Source organism: Mustela nigripes, chromosome 14, assembly GCF_022355385.1.
Source record: "Mustela nigripes isolate SB6536 chromosome 14, MUSNIG.SB6536, whole genome shotgun sequence".
Lineage (NCBI taxonomy): Eukaryota > Metazoa > Chordata > Mammalia > Carnivora > Mustelidae > Mustela > Mustela nigripes.
Genome location: NC_081570.1, coordinates 57,872,332 through 57,899,567, shown reverse-complemented (window position 1 = coordinate 57,899,567; position 27,236 = coordinate 57,872,332). Strand labels below are relative to the sequence as shown.

At 37.0% G+C, this 27,236-nt stretch overlaps 1 long non-coding RNA gene across 1 annotated transcript; it reads left to right on the top strand.

Annotated features, from left to right (window-relative positions):
- LOC132001006 (uncharacterized) lies at positions 1-17,653 on the top strand. Its single transcript, XR_009399507.1, has 3 exons — positions 1-395; positions 7,073-7,226; positions 17,621-17,653. It is a non-coding gene; the product is annotated as an uncharacterized LOC132001006 (long non-coding RNA).
- The last annotated feature ends 9,583 nt before the right edge of the window (positions 17,654-27,236 follow it).

Genomic DNA, 27,236 nt, shown 5'->3' with positions numbered 1-27,236 from the left:
GCGGGCCGTGGAGTGAAGCGGGAGTCCGTGGGTCCACGTGGTGTGGGTCCCCGCAGGCGAAATTCCTGAGTCCCGGCCGGCGGGGGAGGGGGAAGGCTGCCGCGCTCGCTCCGGGGGGCCACCCCGGCGTCTGGGTGACCTCAGTCCGGAGGTTCGCCTGAGACACGGAGAACGGTGGGCTCGGTGTTGAAACCGAGTAACCTTGTAAACAGGCCACACAAATAGCCTGCTCTTACTGGAGCCAGTGTCCCTGACCCCTGCCCCCAACCCCCTTTGTCCTGAGGGCGGTGCTGACCGACGCAAGCAACCAAGAGGCGATTTGTAGGAAACCCGTGGCCCAACCTGCCAAACCTGCAGCTTGGATTCTCAGGAACTGCCGCCGCCTGCCTTTTAAGGTAAACTGAAATCTGGAATGACCCAGCGCTTGCGGTCATGGAAACCGGAGTGAGGGTCGTATTTTTCTTAATGGCGAAGCGACTGTGGTGAAGATCTCGAATCAGAACCCTGGCAGCTAAGAGCCGTTCAAATTTGAGCTTTTTCACGCATCATTATCTTTCGAAGTACCCGGAGAAGCTTTCCGTGATGAAAAAGATTGTTATGGCCAAAAAAAAAAAAAAAAAAAAAAAAAAAAAAAAAAAAAAAAAAAAAAAACCACCACACACACACACACACACACACACACAAAACCTTATTGGCGCCTCAAATCCTTCAACAAAATGCCTTCATTGTTGCACAATTGGCAGCAACATTTTTGTAGGAAAAGGGAAACAATCCGTGTGTCGATTTCCCTCTCACCTGCACCCAGAGACCTACTTTCAAGGATGACTTCTTTAAAACAAACAACAAAAATCTCCTTGTTCCCTAAACAATACAGATTGGACCTACTTACTATTATGACTATTTTCTAGGACTAGCGAATTTAGGAACATTTCTGTTCTTGCAAACTATAAGCTAAAGATCTGAAACTATTGAACCAGTTAAGAAAGAGGAGAATACAGAATGATCAGTTCTTAAAATTTAAGGACTGTGGCTTTTGCTTTTCAAATTGGCTTCAGGGACTCTTAGCCATTAAGCACTAGAGAAGCCGTGCCTAACAAAGGGCTTGTGAGCTTTTAGACGCCTACCAAAATTTCTATGGCTGGGGGAAGAAATGGATAGACTCCCAAACACTGATAGATATTAATACATATTTAAATTTTTTCTGTTTAAAATATAACATGTCAACTGCAACTCATCTCGAGGTATATGTAACTGTACATATGTATGTTTTTATGTGACATGTTTAGGGACTGGGAGGGTCTAAAACAGTACCTCCTAATATTTGTGACTAAAACCTGAGTTATATAAATATGGATATTTTATTTAGTGTTACTGTAATAAAGGATTCTTTAAAAGATAGCACCAATATGAATCCTCTAAATTATACCCTTTTCTACTCTTATAAATTGAGACTTTATTAGATGGCAGCTTAGTATTACATGTTGAGGATTCCTATGACTCAGCAATTTTGCTCATAGGAGTTTATCTTTCCCATGTATTCCTACATTTGGGCGAGGATGAGCCAGTAGGTTCTTTTTTGTTGGTGTTTGTTGGTTTGGTTTTGTTTTGTTTTTTAAGACTTTATTTTCTTATTTGACAGAGAGAGCACAAGCAGGGCAAGGGACAAGCAGAGAGAGATGGAAAATGGAAAGAATGGAAAAGAATTTCCAAAAGAATGGAAAACGGCTTAACTGTCCATCCATAGGAAACTGGTCAGTCAGTTATGGTATAGTTCTGTGATGGCTACAGTATGGCAGAGAAGCAAGAAGAAAATAATATGAGCTGGTATGTCGTGATCTCTAATTTCTGAGACAGTGAACAAAGGTGCAAAGCAAAGTATATGTTAATGCTTTACCTTTTTTCAAAGGAGCATACCATATTGCATTATTTTTAGATAGATACATGATTTAATAGGCATAGAAATCATTCTGGGGGCGCCTGGGTGGCTCAGTGGATTAAGCCGCTGCCTTCGGCTCAGGTCATGATCTCAGGGTCCTGGGATCGGGCTCTCTGCTCAGCGGGGAGCCTGCTTCCCTCTATCTCCCTCTCTGCCTGCCTCTCCGTCAGCTTGTGATCTCTCTCTGTCAAATAAATAAATAAAATCTTTAAAAAAAAAAAAAAGAATCATTCTGGCAGTAGAGACCTTGGATCTGTAGTGGAAAGGTAATTTTTTGTATATTTATTTACTTTTGTGTTCAAGTTTTATACCATGGGGATATTTTACCTTTTCAACAATAATAATAACAAAACTCCTAATTTAGAAATTGTAGTTAAGCAAGTTACTTAGCAAAAAGCTTTCTAAAAAAAAAAGAAAAAAAAAAGATAGCCGCTTTGTAGTAAATGCTATACAGTTTGGGATGTGTGCTTGTTTTTCATGTAAATTAGCTTGTAAACAATAATATAGCATCATAATACCTATAGAAAAACTATTAATTCCCCTCGAGCTTGGAATTCAGCAAGGCATGTGTTTTAGAGGAAATGGAAGACTTCTTATTTTTTATATTTTTTTACTCATTAATCCTCTTATACAACAAGAAGTTTATTATTAATTTTATTATATAAACTCTTTAAAAACTATGAAAATGTCACTGTACTTCTTGCATGTGTATACAAAGACTTAAACTACTCTCATTAAAGGCAGGCTGTGGATAATGATGTTGTGACGGCATAGCAAAAACAACACAGTAAGGACCTGTGAGGGATGTCCACATACTATGTTATTATTGTCAGTATACATGTAGGAAATTATTAGATCCATTTTGTTTTACCTCAAAGGAAAAAAGTTTTGCTCTTCCTTAGGTTTTTGCCAATGAAATTATTAGAAGGGAATTTGGGGCCCAGGGAAAAGTTCTAAGGAGTGGTGTGTAAGTCCTTAGTTTATGGGTTTGTAGATCACTGCAGTGGGCCAATGCCCTCCACATATCACTTGTTTAAAAAAAAATAATAATTTAAAGGTTTTATTTATTTTCAGAGAAAGAGCACAAGCAAGGGGAACAGCAGGCAGAGCAGGCACAGGGAGAAGCAGGCTCTTGGCCAAGCAAGGAGCCTGATGCAGGACTTGATCCCAGGACCCTAGGATAATGACCTGAGCCAAAGGCAGCGGCTTAACCCACTGAACCACCCAGGCATCCTGCCCCACACTTATGCCACACACTTTCACCTGCCTGTGGAAACAAGTTTTAAAAATAACAACAAAAAGAAACAATCTGGTTTTGATATGACATAATTGAAAGTGACATATCTTGAGAATAAAAGTCTTAGCACTGTTAATGGCATTACTAAACTTAATATCAAAAGAGATGTTGGAGAATGAGTTTCTAGCACAATTACTTTGTTTTAATGATGGGATGCAGAAAATAGAAGTGACTTGCTCATGCTAACATATATAGTAAGTATCTTAGTCTGAGAATAGAAGAGTTTCAGGCACTTGGGACAAGGGGAAAAAAAGAAAAAAACAGAAATCATTAGAATGCATTTCACAACGATATAAAAGGAGCCAAATATGACTGGAAAATGTAATGAGGTACTGACTCGGGAACTTTTGAATAACAGTAAAGCAGCTGAGTTTTGGAGTCAGAATGCTTGGGTTTGAAACTCAACCCTAGCACCTGCTAACTCTGTGACCTTGAGCAGTCAACTAACTTACCTCTGTAAGTCTCAGTGTCCTTCTCTGCAAAATGAGGAAAATAGTAATACTTGACAGTTCTCAAAAAAATAAGTCTTTAGAAGCTCATGGGGCAAGTAGACTGAATGAATAGCACTTAGGCCAGAAAGCTACTTTGTTTTATATGTTTGCTATTTAAGTATCTTTGCAGAGGTATATTGTACTTAGTCCATGTGGTCCAATGGAGAAAGGGGGTGAGGGTTTTTTTGCACAGTTCATAAACTACCACAGAGATAAGATATGAGATATAAGATAAGGTGACTTTTACTATCCAGACATGTAGAAGCCTTTTTCAACTGGTAATATAAAAATTGAAAAGCTCTTGACATAGAGAAAACATTTTAAAGGAAGTAATTCTCCATGTTGTAGGACTATTTGGCTTACTGCAGAGCTGTTAACCTTCCTGGTGGCCAGTGGCATACCCCCATATATTTCCACTAACTCCAGTTGGGAACCATGGATAGAGGAACTGAAGGACCATACTGAATTTAGTCTTTCCAACAAGGAGAATGGGGACATATGGAGAACTTTGGGAGAAAATGACTTATTATCTTGAAGATTATGGTATCTAGGAAAATGAAAGACATATATATAACACATACTAGACCAAACTTTCCCAAACTGTGGCCCAAGGAATATTTATACAAAAGAAATGGTTCTGTGGCCAAAAATGTTTGGAAAATACCATATATTCAGCCATCTTTAGATTCCTAATACCCACTATTAGCATGATAAATGGACAGAGAAATCTTACAGTAAGAAACCAAGTATGAAATATTTCTAAAGGAAAACTCTTTCCTGCATATACCTCTTAATATGTTCTCTTCCTGTGGTCCTTTCCTCATTTCTGCTTTAACGGTGTTCTGTTAACAGTTTGAAATCAGCTTCTCTGCACTGGTTTAAAATATTTAAGAAAAGATATAAAATAATAAGAGAAGATAAGTCAAGAAGTTAGTAGAGAAATTCCATCTCTTCCACTATTTTTATTTTATGTAAAAGGAATGTTCGTACTTTAAAATTCTCTCTTCTAATCCTTTAAACCAATCACAAATTTCCGTGGATGTCCACAACTGGTCAATTTCTTTTCTGAATGGCCACTAAAGCTATTGTGAGAGTTCCCCATTCTTTCAAACCCCAACCCCAGGACTCTCTTCCTCTTTCTCTTCTTGGCAACTTCACAGAAAAATAGGTGTGAACTCACTTAATTTTCCCCTCAGCTCCCTAACTTTTACTGCTCCTTTATTGTCTATTGTCTTATCTGAAACGCAGATTCTTAACAATAGCAATAGTTATAACACTTACCTTTTGTTGAATGGCTACTTATTCAAGTGTCCTACATAATTAGAGCTGACCTTTGAATAATGCAGGAGTTAGAAGGGCTGATAGCTGCACCCCATGCTATCAAAAATGTGCTGTTAAAAATCTGCATATAACTTTTGACTCCCCCCAAACTGAAATACTAATGGCCTACTGTTGACCCAAAGCCTTACTGAGAACATAAACAGTTGATGAATATATATTTTGTATGTTATATATACTGTATATTATATTCCTACAATCAAGTAAGCTAGAGAAAAGAAGCTATTATCAAGAAAATCACAAGGAAGAGAAAATGCATTTATATTACTGTAGGATGCAAAAGCTGCATATATGTAAACCCATGTAGTTCAAACCTGTGCCATTTAAGGATCAACTGTAGTTTCTAATGCTTAGAACAATCCCAGAAGATAGGGATTATCTTGATTTTATAAGTGAATAAAATGAAGTTCAAAGAGTTGATGTAACTTGCTCCAGTCACAGAATTGGTGAATGAAGACTCTAAAATTCCAGATCCTACCTTGTTCTACATTTTTAATATATCCTCCCATCCAATTCCTTTCCTTAGGACGCAACCATGCTCAAGATTCTCCTACTTAAAAAAAAAAAAAAAAAATCCTGAACTTCTTCATCCTTCTCTAGCAACAACCCAAATTCTCTTAATCTTTTCATAATCAACGTATCTTTTAAATATATTTTCAGTTCTTTGTGCCCATTGTAGCTTCCTTGATCAGGTGCTGCTGTGTACTTCAGTCTGTTCCCTTTTCAGCTGACCTTACACATTACAAGCAGAATCATTCATCTAAAGTGTAGTTTTGATCATGTCAGCACTCAAGTCCCTCCTCTCAAGAAAGGACTTTGAGAGGGTATGTGCTATGGTGAGTGCTGTGAAATGTGTAAGCCTGATAATTCACAGAACTGTACCCCTGGGGCAAACAATACATTATGTGTTAATTAAAAAAAAAAAAAAGAAAAGAAAAAAGAAAGGACTTTGTCTGTAGAGCTGTATATATGTGTGTGTGGCCAATTACCAACATTAAGCTATATTCATTCTTCATTAATTTATTCATTCAATAAACAGCTATTCATTGCCAGTCATATGTAATCATAGTGCTTTGTCTTGTCTCAAGTTGCCTTGTTACCTCAAGTTACCTGTCATCTGGACTATCCATAAGGCCTGCATTCTACCAGAAAGAATGTTCAAAGTTAAGGTGCAAAACTGACCATGATATGCCCTGTCTACAAAAATTTTAAAGTCCTTTCTCCGACATCCCAAATCCTTGGTTATCTTGCCCATCAAGATATGTCATTGAATGTAATTAAAAAGATATGACTGCTGTTTGGACTGTGAGTTGGTCCCCAGCACTTGGAGGTTCCTTACCCCCTGCCCTGCCCTTGGAATATGGGTTCCACTTGGCTTTCCCACTCCCAGAGGTTGCCGCAAGGATATAGCCTTGAGATAGTGATGTGGTATTGAGAACACCTACATAGTATATGTGACTAAGCCCAGTTAAGGCTTCTATGAACTTTTAAGACTTGGTGGGTGTGTGCAGGGATCTAATCATCTTGCTGCCACCCAAGTCAAGCCTCATATGTAGGTTCCCTTTGCTTATTAAAACTGCTACTACCCACCTATAGTGCTCTGCCTCTTTCTTCTGGTCTCTCCCTGTCCTCTGAGTATAGGGGCTAGTTTCAGATTACACCAGGGAAACTTTCAACAGGGTTGCAAACCAACACATCCCTACCCCTCTCCAGCCATACCAACTACATCTAGTTCCTTGAATGTGTCAGTGTTCCTTTCATGATTATGGGTCTTTATACATATTGTTATCCTGGGGCTTTTCCCCCACTTCCTCACCAGATGAGTGAATTCATATATATGTCTCAGGTCTAGCTTGTCCTCTTTTGGCAAAATCTATCTGATGTTACTATCCTGAGTTAATTTCCTTCTCACATAAATGGGTTCTATAATAGTTCTTATTGTTTTTAATTGAAATTGCTTATATATAATTTTTAAGATTTTATTTATTTGTTTATTTATTTATTTGACAGAGAGAGAGAGAGCACAAGTGGGCAAAGCGACAGGCAGAGGGAGACGAGTAGCAGGCTCCCTGCTGAGAAGAAAGCCCAGTGCAGGGCTCTATTCCAGGATCCTGGGATCATGACCTGAGCCAAAGGCAGATGCTTGACTGACTGGGCCACCCAGGTACCTTGAAATTGCTTGTTTAAATGTCTTTTGCTAAATTATATGTTCCTGGAAGGAAGGGAGCAATATCTTACCCTAGTATCACCAGTACTCACCTCTGTTTCTGGCATACAGAAAATGCTTAATAAATATTTGTTAAATAACTAAATAAGTACTAAGCAATCAAGGGAATAGCAACACTCAATATTTGTCCACAAAAAGTCTAAAAAAGTAAATAGTGGAAGCACACCAGTATTGCCACACTACTTACTGTGTTGTTTACTTGTATTAAATGAAACTAACTTCGTTATAAAGCAAATTTTTTCCCAAATGAACTATAAACAGCCAATTATAAGAAATCTTTAGATATATCTATAGACCCTTTGTTGTCTGTTGGAGTGATTTTTCTAAAGTACAAATATGGTCATATAAAGAAATGAATATGGGTGAGGGAAACAAGATGGTGAAAGAGTAGGGGACCTTGTTTGAGCTGGTCTGTTGAATTTAGCTAGGTAACTATCAAATCATTCTGACACCCATGAATTCAACCTGAGATGTAAGAAGAGACTATCTGAAACTCTACAAGTAGAAAAGCAATCACTTTCTGCAAGGGAGAAGGTGCAGAGAAGTGAATCTGTGGGAAGATATTGGAAGATAAATGGTACTGGGGAGGGGGCTCCTTAAGCCAGCTACTGGATAGTGAAATAGTCCTGGGGGTGCAAAATCAGAACCCTTAGAAATCTGCTCCAGGAAGACATCCCTGCCTGAAAGGTGCTCACGTGGTGAAAAGGGGCAACATTCTAAATGGGGCAGTGTGGTGCCTGGATCCCTAGAGTCACGGACACATCGGGGGTGCCTGAACTGGTAGAATTCCCAAGCATTGGAACATTGAAAGTGGTTGCAGCCCATGAGCCTGGGAGGGGGCTCTCAGCTCTGTCTGCCATAACTGCAAACCACAGCTCCATCAGGTGACAGCTCTCCATGTGGGGACCACACAAAAGACAGGAACACAAGCCCCTCTGCCTTCCCCTGGGCGGGGCGAGCAGGTGCATGCATGACTGTAGCAACAACTCTCAGGGCAGGAGCTCTGTAAAGGGCAATAACAGGGTGACCAAAAATCAATAAAAATAGATCAACACCCCAACATATAATAGTGAAGCTTGGAAATTTCAGAGACAAAAAGAAATCCTGAAAGCAGCTTGAAACAAGAGGTTCCTAACCTACAGAGGTAGGAACATTAGACTTATATCAGACTTATCCACAGAGACTGTGCAGGCCAGAAAGGACTGGCATGATATAGTCAGGGTACTAAATGAAAAAAAACATGCAGCGAAGAATACTTTATCCAGCAGGGCTGTCATTCAGAATGGAAGGAGAGATAAAGAACTTCCAGGACAGACAGAAACTGAAAGAATGTGTGAGCACCAATCAAGCCCTGCAAGAAATATTGAGGAGGATCTTGTAAGCAAAGTGAGCCCAAGAGTAACATAAACCAGAAAGAAACAGAGACAATCTACAGAAACATGGACTTTACAGATAATACAATGTCACTTATTCATATCTTTCAGGAGTTGCTCTGAATGTAAACGGGCTAAATGCTCCAATCAAAAGACACAGGGTACCGGATTGGATAAAAAAGCAAGACCCATCAATATGCTATCTACCAGAGTCTCACTTTAGACCTAAAGACACCTCCAGACTGAAAGTGAGCAGGGGAAGGATGATTTATCATGTTAATGGACTTCAAAAGAAAGTTGGGATAGCAATCCTCATATCATACAAATTAGATTTTAAGCCAAAGACTATAGTAAGAGATGAAGAGAGACACTAAATCATACTTAAAGGGTCTATTCAACTAGAAGATCTAACAGTTATAAATATTTATGCCCCCAATTTAAGAGCAGCCAATTATATCCACCAATTAATAAACAAATTAATAGATAGAAAAAAATACAACAAAAGTAGGGGACTTCAACACCCCACTCACAGCAATGGACAGATCATCTAAGCAGAAGATCAACAAGGAAAAGGGCTTTGAATGACACATTGGACCCCACTGGCTTCACATATATATACAGAGCATTCCATCCTAAAGCAACAGCATACACATTCTTCTCGACTGCATATGGAACTTTCTCCAAAATGGATCACATACTGGGTCATAAATCAGGTCTCAACTGATACCAAGAGACAGAGATTACTCCCTGCGTATTTTCAGACCACAAGGCTAAACCAAACTCAACCATAAGAGGAAATTTAGAAGGAACTCAAACACTTGGAGGTTAAAGAACATCCTACAAAAGAACGAATGGGTCAACCTGGAAATTAAAGAGGAATTTAAAAAATTCATGGAAGAGCACCTGGGTGGCTCAGTTGTTTAGTGTCAGCCTTTGGCTCAGGTCATGATCCCAGGGTCTTGGGATTGAACCCCTCTTCAGGCTCCCTGCTAGGTGGGAAGCTCCCACACCCCCTGCTTCTGTTCCCTCTCTCATTGTGTCTCTCTCTGTCAAAATAAATAAATAAAATATTTTTAAAAATTCAAGGAAACTAATGAAAATGAAAACACAACTGTTCAAAACCTTTGAACTACAGCAAAGGCAGTCCTAAGAGGGAAGTACATTACAATACAAGCCTGTCCCAAAAAATTAGAAAAATCTCAAATACACAAGCTAACATCTAAAGAAGTTGAAGAAAGAACAGCAAATATAGCCTAAACCAAGCAAGAGAAGAGAAATAATAAAGATTAGAGTAGAAATCAATGAAATACAAACCAAAAGAACAGTAGAACAGTTCAACCAAACTAGGAGCTGGTTCTTTGAAAGAACTGATAAGATCGATAAACCCCTAGCCAGACTTGTCAAAAAGAAAAGAGAGAAGACCCAATTAATAAAATCATGAATGGAAGAGGAGAGATCACAACCAACACCAAGGAAATACAAACAATTTTGAGAAACATTATGAGCAACTATATGCCAACAAATTGGATAATTTAGAAGAAATGGATGTGTTCCTAGAAACTTATAAACTACAAAACTGAAACAGGAAGAAATCAAAATCTGAACAAACCCATAACCAGCAAAGAAATTGAAGCAGTAATCAAAAACCTCCCAGAAAATAGGAGTCCAGGACTGGATGGCTTCTCAGGGGAATTCTACCAAATAGTTAAAGAAGAAATAAGACCTACTCTACTAAAGCTGTTTCAAAAAATAGAAATGGAAGGGAAACTTCCAAATTCGTTCTATGAGGCCAGCATTACCTTGATTCCAAAATCAAAGACCCCATCAAAAAGGAGAATTATAGAGCAATATCCCTAATGAACATGGATACCAAAATTCTCACCAAGACACTAGCCAATAAGATCCAACAGTACATTAAAAGGACTCTTCACCACGACCTAGTGGGATTTATTCCTGGGCTGCAAGGGTGGTTCAACATTCACAAAACAATAAACATGATACATAACATTAATAAAGAAAGAACAACAATCATATGATCCTCTCAACCAATGCAGAAAAAGCACTTGGCAAAATAAAACATCATTTTTTTTAAAAACTCTTCAAGGTATAAGAATAGAGGAAACATATTGCAATACCATAGAAGCCATCTACAAAAAGCCCACAACAAATATTCTCAGTGGGGAAGAACTGAGGGCTTTTTCCTTAAAGTCAGGAACACGATTGTTGTTCAACATCATACTACAAGTCCTAGCCTCAGCAATCAGAAAGCAAAAAGAAATAAAAAGCATTCAAATTGGCAAAGAACAAGTCAAACTCTCACAAACTCTTTGCAGATGACATGATACTTTATGGGGAAAACCCAAAGACTTTACCCCAAAATTGCTAGAACTTTTGCTAGAACTCATACAGCAATTCTGCAATGTGGCAGGATACAAAATCAATGCAAAGCAGGCTGTTGCATTTCTATACATTAACAATGAGACGAAAGAAAGAGGAATTAAGGAATCAATCTCATTTTACAATTGCACCAAAAACCATGATACCTAGGAATATACTTAACCAAAGAAGTAAAGAATCTGTACTCTAAAAATTACAGAACACCTATGAAAGAAATCGAGGAAGACACAAAGAGAAGGAAAAACAGCCCATGGATTAGAAAAATAAACATTGTTAAAATATCTAAGCTACCCAGAGGAATCTATACATTCAGTGCAATCCCTATCAAAATACCATTGACATTTTTCACAGACCTGGAACTGATAATCCTAAAATTTTTATCCAGCCAGAAAAAAACCCAAATATTCAGAGGAATGTTGAAAAAGAAAGCCATTGATGGCGGCATCAGAATGCCTGACTTCAAGCTAATTACAAAGCTGTGATCATCAAGACAGCATGGTACTGGCACAAAAATAGACACATAGGTCAGTGGAATAGAAAAGAGAACCCAGGAATGAACCCTCAACGCTATGGTCAACTAATCTTCAACAAGGAAAGAAAGCATATCTAATGGAAAAAGAACAATTTCTTCAATAAATGGTGGTGGGAAAATTGACCAGCCACATGCAAAAGACTTAAACTGGACCATTCTCTTACACTATACACAAAGACAAATTCAAAATGGATAAAAGAATCCATCAAATTCCTAGAGGAGAAACAAAGGCAGCAGAAACATTCGTCAGAGTAGCTAAGTTTTGAAGATCCTCTTAAGATGTAGAGAGATTTTCAGGTCATAATAATTGCACTCACTGTATGGCTGTTTGTGGGGGAATGATAAGAATCTTGCTCTTAAGGAGACTGGATGTATAAAATAGTGGTTGAGTTACTGAAGTCTAGAATTAACATGCTTGAATTAAAATTCTAGTTCTACTCCTTGATAGTTCTGTGAGGTTAGGAATATTACTGAATAGCTCCAATTATAAAAACACAAGCACTATTACTTATCTCGACACAATAGATGCTGTAACAAAGATTCTAACACATCAATTTAAAATAAAGGACCTGTCAAAGCCATAGATTTCCTTTACCTTTATGCACAAAAGGAAACAGATAAATTCCAAACTCCTCTGTCTAAAACACCAAGAGGATCAGTGTTCATTCTACTAGAGATCAGAGATGTTCATCTGAATACTATTACTGGAAACAACCAGTTCATAAGTGAAATAAGCAGTTCAATAACCAAAACTCCTTAGAAAATATAGGATACATTTCACATGATAAAGTAACAATCTTTGAAGTGCAGGTATATTATATAACATATTTTCCTTTTAATATCAAAAGTATATTTTTATTTATTTATTTATTTGTCTATTTATTTATTTATTTATTTGAGAGAGAGTGTATGGGTGCCTGTGAATGAAGGAGGAGGGACAGAAGGAGAGGGAAAGAATTAGAATCTTAAGCAGGGCCATGCCCAGTGCTGAGTCTGAAGCAGGGCTTGATTTCATGACTCTGAGATCATGACCTGAGCTGAGATCAAGAATCAGCTGATTAACCAACTGAGCCACCCAGGCACCTCTCAATAGGATATTTTTAAAGTCCCAGAAAAATGAACAGGTAGGTTTTAAATAAAAATTCACAATTCCATCTTTATATTAGGCAAAGACAGGTATTCTTCAGAATGTTCTCAACTTGCTGCCTTACTAGAATAGGCAGCTTAAACTAGCTTCATTGTTTGGAATTCTGTTAACTCTGCAGCCTCTAAAAGAACAATTCTCTCTTCTTTATCTCTATAAATTCCTTTTACTCATGGTTGTTCACTAGGATGTCTTGCTACTTTAAAGGCCAAGTATAGGGATTATTTTTGTTGGCATTTAGTGGAAAGTATAAAAAAAATGCCTCTTTAAAATTGTAAAATATATGCATTTTTAACAACTGAAACATGTGGCATGTAATACTCTGCTTCTACATCTAGTTGCTGTGAATATTAAATAAATTAATACAAGTAAAGTTTTTAGAACAGTAACTGTCACATAGTAAATGCTCAACAAATGTTACCTCTTATAATCACACATAATCTTTTTGCCAGAAAATGCACTCCCAAGGAGGTAGAAAAAGGATAACAAGCCCATTCAAAGTATTGTAAAGAAATATCATGTGTTGATTCCCTCTGATTTTTAAAACCAAATCAAAACAAAAATATTTATCAAGTACTTACTATATGTAGGCCCTATGCTTTGTCCTGTGTGAGATGTGTTAGAAATATGTGTCAAGATATTGTAAGAATTAACATGCCAGGACAGCAGTTAAAACAATGACAATACAAAAGCTACAATAACAAGTACATGCATTTTTTTTAAATTAGCTTCTCAAAATTAACAACACAAGAAACAACAGGTGTTGGTGAAGATGCAGAGAAAGGGGAACCCTGTTGCACTGTTGGTGGGAATGCAAACTGGTGCAGCCACTGTGGAGAACAGATTGGAGTTTCCTCCAAAAGTTAAAAATAGAACTACCTTGAAATCTAGCAGTTGCACTACAAAGTATTTTCCCAAAGGATACAAAAATACAGATTTGAAGGAGTATAAGCACCCTAATGTTTATACAGCATTATCAAAAATAGCCAAACTATGGAGAAAGCCCAAATGTCCATTGACTGATAACTGAATGAATGAAGAAGATTTGGTATGTACACACACACACACATGCATATATGTAATGGAATATTATTCAGCCATCACAAAGAATGAAATTTTGCCATTTGCTATGATTATGTGTATTCTGATAAGTATATTATGTATTATGCTAAGTGTGAAATAAGTAAGTCAGAGAAAGATAAATTCCATATCATCTTGCTCATAGGTGGAATTTAAGAAAGAAAACAGATGAACATATGGGAAGGGGAAAAAGAAAAGAGCGAAAGAAGCCATAAGAAATTCTTAATGATAGAAAACAAACTCGGGGTTGGTGGAACGGAAGTGGAGGGGGATGGGCTAGATGGGTGTAGGGTATTAAAGAGGGCCCTTGTTATGAACACTGGGTGTTATAGGTAAATGACAAGTCACTGATTTATACTCCAGAAACCAATATTGCATGGTATGTTAACTTAACTAAAATTTAAATGTAAACATACACACACAAACACAAAATAAAAAATTTTTTAAATTACCTCCTCAAATGCTTAACTCAACTTCCCCTCTTGCTATGCATCTTTTGCCCTTCTCTTTTGAATTTCAGTGAACTTCTATAAGAAAGTTTGATAATAAAATTTAAATACATAATTTAGTTGAAATATCTGACATCTCAAAATTTTCGATTACTTTTGTTGAAAGGATTTTAAAAATTTGAAGAGTAGAGGCACCTGGCTGGTCCAATCAGTAGGGCATGCAGATCTTGATTTTGGGGTTGTGAGTTCAAGCCTCACATTGGTACAGTTTACTTTAAAATAAAATAAAAGTAAAAAATGAAAAGAGTAAGATGCTGGAAATCTGATCCTTTGAATAAGGTTTCTTGACCTCTACTCCTAATTTCCATCCTTTTTTGCCAAATGGTGACACAGGGCCTATAGGAAGCTGGAAGCAAGACAGGAGTCAACATCAGTCCCCCAGGGCCTCTGCTTGGTCCTCCCCACCTTCCAATCCTGTGGCTGGGAGAGTATGGGGAGATAAGGAAACACAGTATGGGGAGATAAGGCAATGCATCACTAGGGACTGTTAGATTACCACCAGTCCATGCAGAGAAAAATAGAATTGCCTTCACTCACTTGCAGTATCTCAGGCTACCATTACAACCAAACTTAAAACTCAAAGCTGACAAAGAAAAATACGATTCATTCAAGGGACCCTGAGTGGTATGTCAGGTTCCCCTAGAAACAGTCTTTGCAACTGTAAGATTTGTGTGTAGAGGATTTATTAAGGAGAGTTCCTGGGAACAACTATTGTGATGGGTGAAGCAAAGAGAATTAGTCAGAAGGAAAAGATGAACAGCCATGCCTTTGCAACAGGCTCCAGCAGTAACTATGGGGTGCACCTGAATGGCCTCTCAGCATTTTTCTGCCTTGATTCAAAGGGGATGGACTTGCCCTCCCATGCACCAGTCACTGAATATAGGTTATCTCCAGGGAGGGGGTACATTGTTGGGTGAGGTGGCTTTCTTCAGCTAAGGGCAATTCCTAGAGAGAGACTCAGTAGTGTGTCATCAGTCATCAATATTCAAGGTAGCTGGGAGAATGAGTGTGTCCTCTGGGGGGAATCTGGATGGCACCCTACAGCATCCACCCAAGGCCTGGGAATTAAAGAGAGTGAGATCAATCTGGTCAAAAATGATAAACGCTCAGTGAAAGAGAACTGCTAGAGGAACTAGACGTCACCTTAAGTGATAGAGTTATAACCATAAATGTAAGAGAGGTTAAAATAATCATAAGAGGATACTAAATGTAACTATGGCAACATATTTGAGAAGTCAGAAGTGGATAATATCCTAGCAAAGTAAGCATTACCAAAATTGACTTAAGAAAGAGGGAAAATTTGAATAGGCCAAAGAACAGAGATGAGAAAAGTGAGGAAATTTCAACCATTGGAAAGTTATTACATGCAGCTCAGAGAATTTCATCTTTAAAATTTTTTTAAAGATTTATTTATTTATTTATTGGAGGGGGAAGGGGCAAAGGGAGAGAGAAAACCTTAAGCAGACTTTCCACTGGGAGTGGAGGGAGCCGGGGGGCTCAATGTGGGTCTTGATCCCAGGACCCTGAGTTCATGACCTTAGAGCATCAAGAGCTGCACATTCAACCAAGTGAGCCACCCAGATGCCGCAACAGCTCAGAGAATTTTAATGTTAATGTTCATAGGAAACCACTGAGGATCTAGTTAGTGTCAAATGTGGTTACTAATAAAGTAGATACAATGTTATGCCTGCTACTATAAATTTCCAACAAGCTTCCTGTGATAATAATACCACTGGTCCATAGCCCACTCTTTGAGTAGCAAGGATTTAAATTGATGAAGTCATAGCAAATGGTGGAAGTTTATTTGGTTCATATGACAGTGATAATATAAAAAGAAGGAAGGAAAGAAGGGAGAGAGGGAAAAATACAAGGAAGGAAGGAGAAATAAAGCTATAAAATAATGTCACTTAATTGAAAATAAGCTCCAGCAACATATCTAAACATATCTAAATAACCAAGGGATGAGTGTGGTTTAAGATTAGGAAATCTAGCAACCTAATCCATTAAAATAACATATTAGAGTGAGAAAAAAAATTAGAAGGAGAAATTTGTATGATTATAACAACTTGTAATAAAAATGCATTTGATAAAATTCAGTCATTATTTTTAATAAAACCTCAAAGTAAAATTTTAATACAAGGAAACTACTTAAATGTAATAAAAATTATATCCAAAACTAAATTCAATTATTATCTTAAACGATCTTAAAATTGTCTTATTAAAATCTTATTATCCTACATGGTTAAAAGCCTTAAAATCATTTTATTAAAATTGTTTTGGTGGGGCACCTGGTAGCTCAGTGGTTTAAGCCTCTGCCTTCAGCTCAGGTCATGATCTCAGGGTCTTGGAATCGAGCCCCACATCGGGCTCTCTGCTTAACGGGAAGCCTGCTTTCCCCACCCCCTCTATACATGCCTCTTTGCCTACTTGCAATCTTTGTCTGTCAAGTAAATAAATAAAATCTGTTTAAAAATTTGTTTTGGTAGTTTTCATGAAATCAAGATAAGGAAATAAACAAAAGTTAGATAACTAACATAGACATCAGAAGAAATAAGCTAGCGGTTAAATAGTATTCCTAAAAACACCTAAGACTGGCTAAAACAAAAACAATATTCTGGAATTAATAAGGTAATTTACCAAGATGGCCAAATGGAAGAAAATACACAAAAATCAATACCTTATTACCTATATTACCTACATAAGTACCTACACAGGATGTAGAAAAAGATATTCTATTCACAATAGGAGCAATAACCATAAAATAGAAAATGTGTAGGAATAGATGTAATAAGAGAAGAACAGAAAGAAAACAAATTATTGGGGAAAAAATGCCATGTTCTTAGATGGGGAGATTCGATAACATAAACATAATGTCACAAAATTAACATAGTGTTTTAATACAATTCCAGTTAGAATCCCAGTAGTGGATTGAGGGTAAGGGGTGGTGACTAAAATATCTTTAGAGGAATGAATGCCTGAAAAGAGCCAAGAAAATTATGAAAAAGGATAATAAGGAAACACTCGTTTATTAAATACCAGAACACACCATAAATCTTCCGTAAATGGAACAGAAAGTTAAATTTGACTACTTCTGTGTCTGAAAGATTTAAAACGATAGGTTCTAAACCTATTTATGTAGGACAGCATAAGAGATCATTGAACAGGTTTTACAACCCATTGTCCACCTGTCTTCTTGCAAGAGGAGGTGAAGAAATTGATCAAGATGCAGGTAGCAAAGATTTTGTTTTAAACAAATTCCAACATGCTGTGTATTTATCATCCCTTTCCTCTCTAAGGGGAAAGTATTTTCTCCATCCCCCGTATGTGAGTAAAAAACCTGGGATTTCAGAGGACTCCTGATTTAACATGGATCTCCTGGAATTTAAGGTATGTAAAGATTACCTCTTTATACCTGAAAAAAATGTAAAAGAGAATAGTTGGCTGATATCAGGCTTAATGGCAGGGCAAAGAAAGGGGAAGAGTTCAGTTGAGGTGAGCTGCAATTCTGCAATAGCTTGGCAAAGGTTACTGTTTCTCAGAGCATGATGTGGTCCTCACAAAAAGGAGCTATATATAATAAGAAATCCACCCAAGAAATCTATCCGGAGGGATGAAAGTCTACATGCAGAGTGTACCACCAGAATCCGCCAACTGGGAAGTTACAAGTGACAGTCAGAGGAGTGTTACATCAGGGACCTATAAGGGGATAATATTTAGTGATGTGTGTGTCAGGGGTGGTCATGAAAGATCCCTGAAAGAGAGTTAGCCTTTGGACAACTACCAAGACTGAGTCTATTTGACAGCCAAGAGAGAACTAAAGATGGCACGAATTACATAAGCCCTTCTGTATCCCTGAAGATTCTGATGCTTTTATTCTGCCACCCAAGAGAAACAGGAAGTATGAAGTGAAAGGGAAACAACTGCGCGATCCAGAGGAATGATAATAAAGACTGACCCTGCCGCTCCCTACCTTCTCAGTTCCAGGCCCAAGTGAGGCATAGGCTTGGGATAAGCAGAGGTTTTATATTAGATGAATGGTTGAAGCTTTAATATTTATTAGTATTTGAATGAAAGTGGCAAAATAATCTAGTCTTATTGTATCTGACTGAGACATCATGGAGGTGGAGCTGAGTGGCATGAAAATCTTTTGACAAAAGAAAACAGGTTTGGGCGCGTGGGTGGCTCAGTGGGTTAGGCCGCTGCCTTCGGCTCAGGTCATGATCTCAGAGTCCTGGGATCGAGTCCCGCATCGGGCTCTCTGCTCAGCAGAGAGCCTGCTTCCCTCTCTCTCTCTGCCTGCCTCTCCATCTACTTGTGATTTCTCTCTGTCAAATAAATAAATAAAATCTTTAAAAAAAAAAAAAAAGAAAACAGGTTTAAAAGTACAGAGATGAGGCGAGTCTGGGTGGCTCCGTTGGTTCAGTGGCTGACTCTTGATTTCAATCAAGTCATGATCTCAGGATCATGAGATCAAGCCCTGCACCGGGCTCTGCTCCCTTAGCACTGAGTCTGCTTGAAATTCTCTCCCTCTGCTCTCTCTGTCCCTTCCCCTGCTTGTGCTCTCTCTCATTCTCTCCAAAATAAATAAATAAAATATCTTAAAAAATTTTTTAAAAAGTGCAGAGATGAGAATAAAGTTGTTCATTCAGTTAACCTCTTGCATGATTGTGTCAATACAGTATGAGGATAGGAATAAAAGAGCAATGAACAAAAGTGAGAGTACAAAATTAGATCCACGGTAATATGAGGGATCAATTAGTAAATTTTGCTGGAGTGTAATCTAGGACGCTACAAGGACAGGCTTGGAGTTGGAGTTGGAGAGCTCTCCACCCCTAGCCTTGAAACTCAGAAACAAAAAGCACATTTGATTTTAAAAATAAAAGATGTTTGTAGGACAAAATTACCCCAAGAGGTAAAAACGAATTTGGAAATACTATTGACAGAGGCTTAGTGACCTGTATGTAATCTACAAAGAGATCTTACAAATTTATATATATATATTTTTAAAGATTTTATTTATTTATTTGACAGAGAGAAATCACAAGTAGATGGAGAGGCAGGCAGAGAGAGAGGAAGGGAAGCAGGCTCCCTGCTGAGCAGAGAGCCCGATGCAGGACTCGATCCCATGACCCTGAGATCATGACCTGAGCCGAAGGCAGCGGCTTAACCCACTGAGCCACCCAGGTGCCCCACAAATTTATATTTTTAAGGCAAAAAAAAAATCCTTCTCTCTAAAAAAATCTGGAAAAAGATAAGATAACCATTTACAAGTCAGAAAAACAAATCCAAAAGATGAATAAGTATATGAAAAGATATTCAAATTCACTAATGGTCAGGAAATTTAGAGTTACTGTGACAACAAATATCATTTTATACTTATCAAGCTGTCAAAAAAATAACAAGAGAAAACTGCTGAGAATATTGACTACTTATTCTTTAGACATGACTCTATATGATTCATGTGAAATGGCTCATATAATCCAAAGTACAACCCTTTGATGAAGGTACTAGTATTATCCTTATGAATAAGACAATCTAAGCACCGAAAATTGAAGAAAGTTGACATTGCTTACCCAGGTAGTAAATAGCAGAGCAAAGATTCACACTCTAGCAGTTACGGCGCAGTATGAACCCTGCTTCCCACTATACTAGTTATCTTCCTCAAGTGTGGGAAAGGGCACCCCTCACATTACTGATGATATGATGACAGCCTTTTTGGAAAACCATTTGACCACATCCGTTGAAAACATGTAAATACGTATATAGCCCTTGAATCCATACTTCCATACCTGGGAATCTAACCCATATAAATAAAACAACCAGCACATAAAGATAAATGTATAATGATGTTTATGAGGTATGATGGATTAGGTGATATATCCAGATAATGGAATACTATGACCACAACAAAAAAGAATGAATCAGAGCTGCAACAATTGACTGAAAATTTCTTTAAAGTATTACTGAATGAGAAAAGCAAGATGAAAATAATTATATATAATATAATCCCATACTTACAAAATTGACCAACAAATCTTCATATGTATGTGTGTATATGATACAATCATAGAGGCCTGAAGAAAAATACAGAGCCAAAAAAAGCCATAAACCATCATTATAAAATAATAGTTAGGAGCGTCAGTTTAGAGTCAAATTTTATAAGTTCAAACATGAGATGTACCACTAAGCTGACTGTTAACTTTAGTTACTTATCCTCTTTGTTCTTAGTTTCTTTATCTATGAAATGGACATGATTCCATAAGAAAAAACATGGAGGACATGGGGAAATGGAGAGGAGAAGGGAGTTGGGGGAATTTGAAGGGAGGAGATGAATCATGAGAGACTATGGACTCTGAAAAACAATCTGAGGGTTTTGAAGGGGCAGGGGGTGGGAGGTTGGGTGAGCCTGGTGGTGGGTATTACGGAGGACACATATTGCATGGAGCACTGGGTGTGGTGCATAAACAATGAATTCTGGTATACTGAAAAGAAATTTAAAAATATATAAAATTATAAATTTAAAAAAATGGACGTGATTCCATTATAGACATCATGCAGTTTTTTAAGATGATTAAGTGAGTTAATGGACATACCTGGAAAAAATATTTTATGAATAAAATTATGTCCACATATGTATACATATTTTAATAGACTTTGTTTTTTAGAGAAGTTTTAGGTTTATAGCAAAACCTATAAGATACAGAGATACAAAGACTTTCATGTACCTCCACCCTCACTCCTGCATAGCCTCATCTATTATCAACAATCTCACCAGAATGTTCCATTTTTATATTTGATGAACCTGCATTGACACATCATAATCAATCAAAGCTCTTAGTTTACATTAGAGATCACTCTTGGTGTTGTACATACTCCTGGTTTGGACAAATGTATAATGATGTATTCATTATAGTTTCATAGAGTAATTTTATTTCCCTAAAGATTCTCTGTGCTTTACATATTCATCCATCGCTCACCCTGTGAACCACTGATATTATTACTATCTCATAGCTTTTGCCTTTCCAGAATGTTATATAGTTGGACTCACACAGTATGTAGTCTTTCCTGATTGATTTCTTTCCCCTAATAATATGCATTTTAGGTTTCTGTCGTGTCTTTTTATGGCTTCATAACTCATTTCCTTTTAGTACTGAATAATACTGCATTGTCAAGATGTATCAAAGTTTATCGATTCACACTTACTGAGGGACATCATGGTTGCTTCCAGGTTTTGGTATTATTACTAAAGCTGCTATAAACACTCATGTACAGATTTTTATGTGGACATAAGATTACAACTCCTTTGGATAAATACCAAGGGGAGTAATTGCAGTATTGTATGGTAAGACTATATTTGTTTTTGTAAGAAATCGCAAACTGTCTTCCAAAGTGAATGTGCCATTTTACATTCCCACAAGCAAGGTACTTGTGATTTCTCTCTGTCAAATAAATAAATAAATAAAATCTTAAAAAAAAATTGCTCCAAATTTCTTATCAGCATTTGGTGTTGTCAATGTTCTGGATTTTGGCCATTATATAGTGGTATCTCATTGTTATTTAGTTTGCATTTTCCTAGTAACATATGGTATGCTTATTTTCCATCTGTATATCTCCTTTGGTGAAATGTTTGTTGAGGTCTTTGACCTATTTCTTAATTAGGTTATTTGTTTTCTTGTTTTGAGTTTTAAGAGTTCTTTGTATATTTTAGGGGCACCTGGGTCGCTGAGTCAGTTAAGCATCCGCCTTAGGCTCAGGTCATGATCCTGGCATGCTGAAATCAAGCCCCATATTGGTCTCCCTGCTCAGCGGGGAATCTGCTTCCCCCTCTTTCTCTACTCCTCCCTCTGTTCATGCTCTCCCATTCTCAAATCAATCAATCAATCAACATCTGGGGAAAAAAAGCTTCTTTGTATATTTTGGATAATAGTCCTTCATCAGATGTGACTTTTGCAAATATTTTCTCTCAGTCTGTGGCTTGTCTTCTCATTGACATTGTCCTTCACAGAAGAAAAGTTTTGAATTTCTGTAAAACCTATTTTATCACTTTTTTTTCATAGATCATGCCTTTAGTGTAGTATATAAAAGTCATTGCCATGCCCAACATCATCTAAATTTTCTCTTATGTTTTCATCTAGAAGTTTTAAGTTTTTGTGTTTTATGTTTAGGTTTATGATTTATTTTGAGTTAGTTTTTGTAAAGAGTGTAAGATCTATACCTAGACTCATTTTTTTTTTGACATGTGGATATTGGATTGCTTCAGCACTATTTGTTGAAAAGATTGTCTTTGCTCCATTGCATTGTCTTTGCTCTTTTGTCAAAGGTCAGTTGGCTACATTGATGAGGGTCTATTTATGGGCTTTCTATTCTCTTACATTTGATCTATTTGTTTATTATTTTGTCAGTACCACACTGTCTTGATTATTGGACCATTGTAATAAGTCTTGAGGTTGTCAGTGTCAGACCTCATACTTTGCTCTTCTCCTTTCATGATATGTTATATATTCCGGGTCTTTTCCCTCTCTATGAACAATTCATCCATATCCACAAAATAACTTGCTGAAGGTTAGTTAGATTGGGATTGTATTAAATCTATAGATCAAATTGAAAGGAATCTATATCTTAACAACATTGAGTCTTTCTATCCATTAATATGGAATATATCTCCATTTATCTCATTCATCTTTGATATCTTTCATCAGAGTTTTACAGTTTTCCTTATATAGATCTTACACATAATTTGTTAAATTTTACCCAAGTATTTCATTTTGGGGAATATAAGATAGTATTTTCAACTTAATGTGATTTCAATTAGCATAATTTCAATTTAATGTAAAATTTTCAATTTAAAATTTCATTTCTTCATTACTGGTATGTAAGAAAGTGATTAACATTTATATGTGAACATACATTTTAATAATTTGATGATTTTTTTCTAGGACCATGTCATCCTTATATCTATTTCTTAAAAATTTCTTTATCAAATTAAAAAAATTAGAGTATATCAAACTTTGAGTTTCATGTAAATTCCAAATGTCCATCAATTTCAAGTCTAAAGAAAAAGTCACAGTAGAGGTGGACTGCAGTTAGAAGGCAAGTTCATTTAAAATAATTAGGATGCCTGGGTGGTGGTTCCATGACTGAATCCTGGTTTTGGCTCAAGTGGTGATCTCAGAGTCCTGGAATCGAGCCCCACACTGAGCTCCACAACAGGCTCAGAGCTCTGCATGGAGTCTGCTTGGGATTCTCTTTCTTTCTCCCTCCTCCCCTCCCCCTAGTAGTTTCTCTCTCTGTCTCTGTCTCCATAATAAATAAATAAATAAATAAATAAATAAATAAATAGTTCAATTTTTCATCCTTGCTATCTCTGGCCCATGAACCTCAATGGGAAAAAAAAAAAAAAAGGATAAGTTTCTCTTTCTTGAAACTTGCTAGCATGAAAACACAATGGGGAATTTCATATTTTCAATGGAATAATTTAGCCCATTGCAGAACATATTGTTCTTGCTAAATCAATCAGTTGATAACTGTGTGTTATCAACCTGGAAAAAGATGGTGCTGGTATTCTACTGAAATAGATATAGTTTTTAAAAATAATGACAACAATAATAATAGTTTTTAAAGCCTATCCACTTGTATAGTATTTTCAATTTCTAAAAATATTCTCTTACACAATGTTATATACTCCTAACACTTATCTTTTTAAAAAGCTTTTATTTATTTATTTGACAGAGAGAGATGACAAGTAGGCAGAGAGGCAGGCAGAGTGAGAGGGAGTAAGCCCACTCGTTGCTGAGCAGGGAGCTCAATGTGGGGCTCGATCCCAGGACCCTGGGATCATGACCTGAGCCGAAGGCAGAGGCTTTAACCCACTGAGCCACCCAGGCGCCCCAATCCCAACACTTATCTTTTGAGGTTGGTATTATCATGATCCCATTATATAGATGGGATAGCTAAAATTCAGAGTGTTTATAAAACCTGCTTGAATTTATACAACCAATATGTAAATAGACGTGCCTAGACTCAAGCTTGGGTTTTCTCATTCTAAATTCTAATGTTTACCCAAACCTGATTACCTGCTACCTGTAAAGATATATACCACATCATCTTTTTCTGTTCATCAGTGAATGGGCTCTTGAGCTATTTGCATTATTTGGCTAATACAGATAAGGTTCCTATATATACCAGATTTATCTATAAAAATTATAGAAAAATAAAAAGGCTGAAAAAGAAAAACATTCTAACCTGATATATAGTTGGAAAATTGATATTTCCATATTTTTTCTACCTTAGATGAAAACACCAGAAGAGAATGAATGGGAGGAAGGAGCACATGAGCAGTGACTTAAAATATGTCTATAAATTTTATACCCTTGTCCTCAAGAGTTAGCACCTAATTCTCATGTCCTTGAGTGTGGGCTAGATTTAATAACTCTCCTCTAATGAATAGAATGATATGGTATAACTTCAGAAACTAAGTCAGAAGAGTGTTAAGTCTTCCTACATGCTCTTCCTCTTGGATCTGCCACACTGGCAGAAACAAGCTACTACATTATGAGAATACTTTGGAATTCCAGGTAGAAGTCCACATGGTAAGGGACTTAGGTCCACAACCAATAACTAATACCAATTTTCCAGCATCTTGGAAAGACATCCTCCAGCCCGGTCAAGCCTTCAGATGACTGCAGCCCCAGCCAACATCTGACGACTATGACATGAAAAACCTTGACCCAGAATGTCTTGGCTAAGCTGCTCCTCAATTCCTCACCCACTTAGTTTAAACCCCTAAGTTCAGGGACAGTTGATTACACAACAATATATAACTAATATAAGAACTTTGGCATAAAAAATATATAAGTGTAAACCAGGAGACCGAAGAATTATTTAGAAAATCAGAGGGACCAGGTTAGAGTCTAGAGACTGTGTGTTATACTCATCCCTTAGTGTTTATCTCCTACTTGTTTGTACTAGAAGTTAGTAGGGAATTACACATATTGAAAATCACATGTGAGTCAATTTCATTGGTCACTGGAATTGCTGTTCACCTCATTCCTTTTGAGGTATATATTGCGTGATTGCCCAACAGAAAGTGACCTCTCTTCACTCTGGAATTGAGCTACAGAGCAATACTTACCTTTTACTTTCTCATTTTCTCCAGCACTTTAGTCAGTCATCAGTAGTTGGCATAAGACCTTTGACCTGTTTCCATCTTATTCGAAAGCGTACTAGAAATAAAGGGCCACACTTTCAAAAAAGTGTCAGATCGTTGGACTAAACTGAAGGAATGGCAAGACTTCCAGAGGTCCTTTGAAGTTATCTAGCCTAATTCATCAGGGGATTAGAATATAAAAAGGAATGATTGCTAATGGGTACAGGGTTTCTTTTTGGGGTGATGAAATATTCTAAAATTGATTTTGCTAATGGTAGCACATTTCTGTAAATATACTAAAAACATTGAATTGTACACTTCAGATGTGTGAACTGTATGGTATTTAAATTATATCTCAATAAAGGTGTTATTTTAAAAAGAAGGGTGGGAAAAAAATAAAAAGAAGGATGGGACAGAGTTAAGAAGTTACAACCTTGACTTCCAAGTGATCAAAACCCAACTCTGTCTTCACAGTAACATCAGTGTTGATCCTTCTTCAGTTATTAGGAGTCATGGTTTTGAAAATATAACCTTAATTACTATAAAATAATGATCCAGCAAAATTAATTTATAACTCTTAGAAACAAATGCTTAGATATCTGAATCTTTATGCACTGTTTGAGCAAAGAAAGAAATTAACATTCATTCAGTGTCTGCTACTTGTCAGGCACTTTGACATATATTATTCATTTAATTTTTGTACAATTCTGTAAGATGGGTAATACTATTCTTGCTTTAAAACTAACAAAGCAAGTGATAGAGTCTAGATTTAAACTGAAGTTGTCCTTGGCGCACCTGGGTGGCTCAATAGTTAAGTGTCTGTCTTTGGCTCAGGTCTTGATCCTGGGGTCCTGGGATCAAGCCCTGCATTGGGCTCCCTGCTCAGTGGGGAGCTTGCTTCTCCCTCTCCCTCTGCTCCTTCTGCTTATGTTCTCTCACTTTCTCTGTCAAATAAATAAATAAAGTCTTTAAAAAAAACAACCTAAGCTGTCCAATTAAAGGTTTAATGTCCCTTCCATACTATCACAAAGGTACCGTACAAATTGTTTATCTGTCATTTTGGGTACCTTAAACAATCTTGTTAATTGTCTTTTTACTGTATATATTATCTCTCCTTTGGTGATTTTAGGCATCTTATTGGCAGAAATCGGTTTTTTTTTAAACAACTTTCATATCATTTTTTATTCCAAACAACTGGTCTGGTGCTAAGATCATGTAAATGCTTATGAGGATGAAAATGATAAACCTGGGATGATAAGAGTAATTTGGAGGTGATAATTAATTCAAGATATTTGGGTTGATACTATAAACTTACATATCATATATGCCACGACAACCCTTACAATCTGCAATGTTATGCAATAAAAATAACAGCATTGGATTGAGGTAGACCACTCAAAATCTATGCAATTCTATGGCCAAAATGCTATCAAGAAAATAATTGGTACTTCAGAAGAAACTTTGGACAGCCTAGTCAGGCAGCTCAATATGTCTAGAAGCTACTTTAGGAAATAGTAAATATGCCAAAAAGCAGTAGAATAAAAATACTGGTGTGACGACAGCGTGAGTGAAGAATTGCTTTGAACTAATAGGGTTGCTCTTTCTCCGAGATGGAGAAAGATCCCCTGAAGAGGAAACTTTGAAGGGCATATCAGTGGCTTTAAAAATGACCCTTACCTTCAGTTGATCATTAGTATCAGAATTAGGGATGGCAGTTGGCTATCCACTGAGTCAAAACTAGAATTTATTCCATAAGGTGTTGTCTT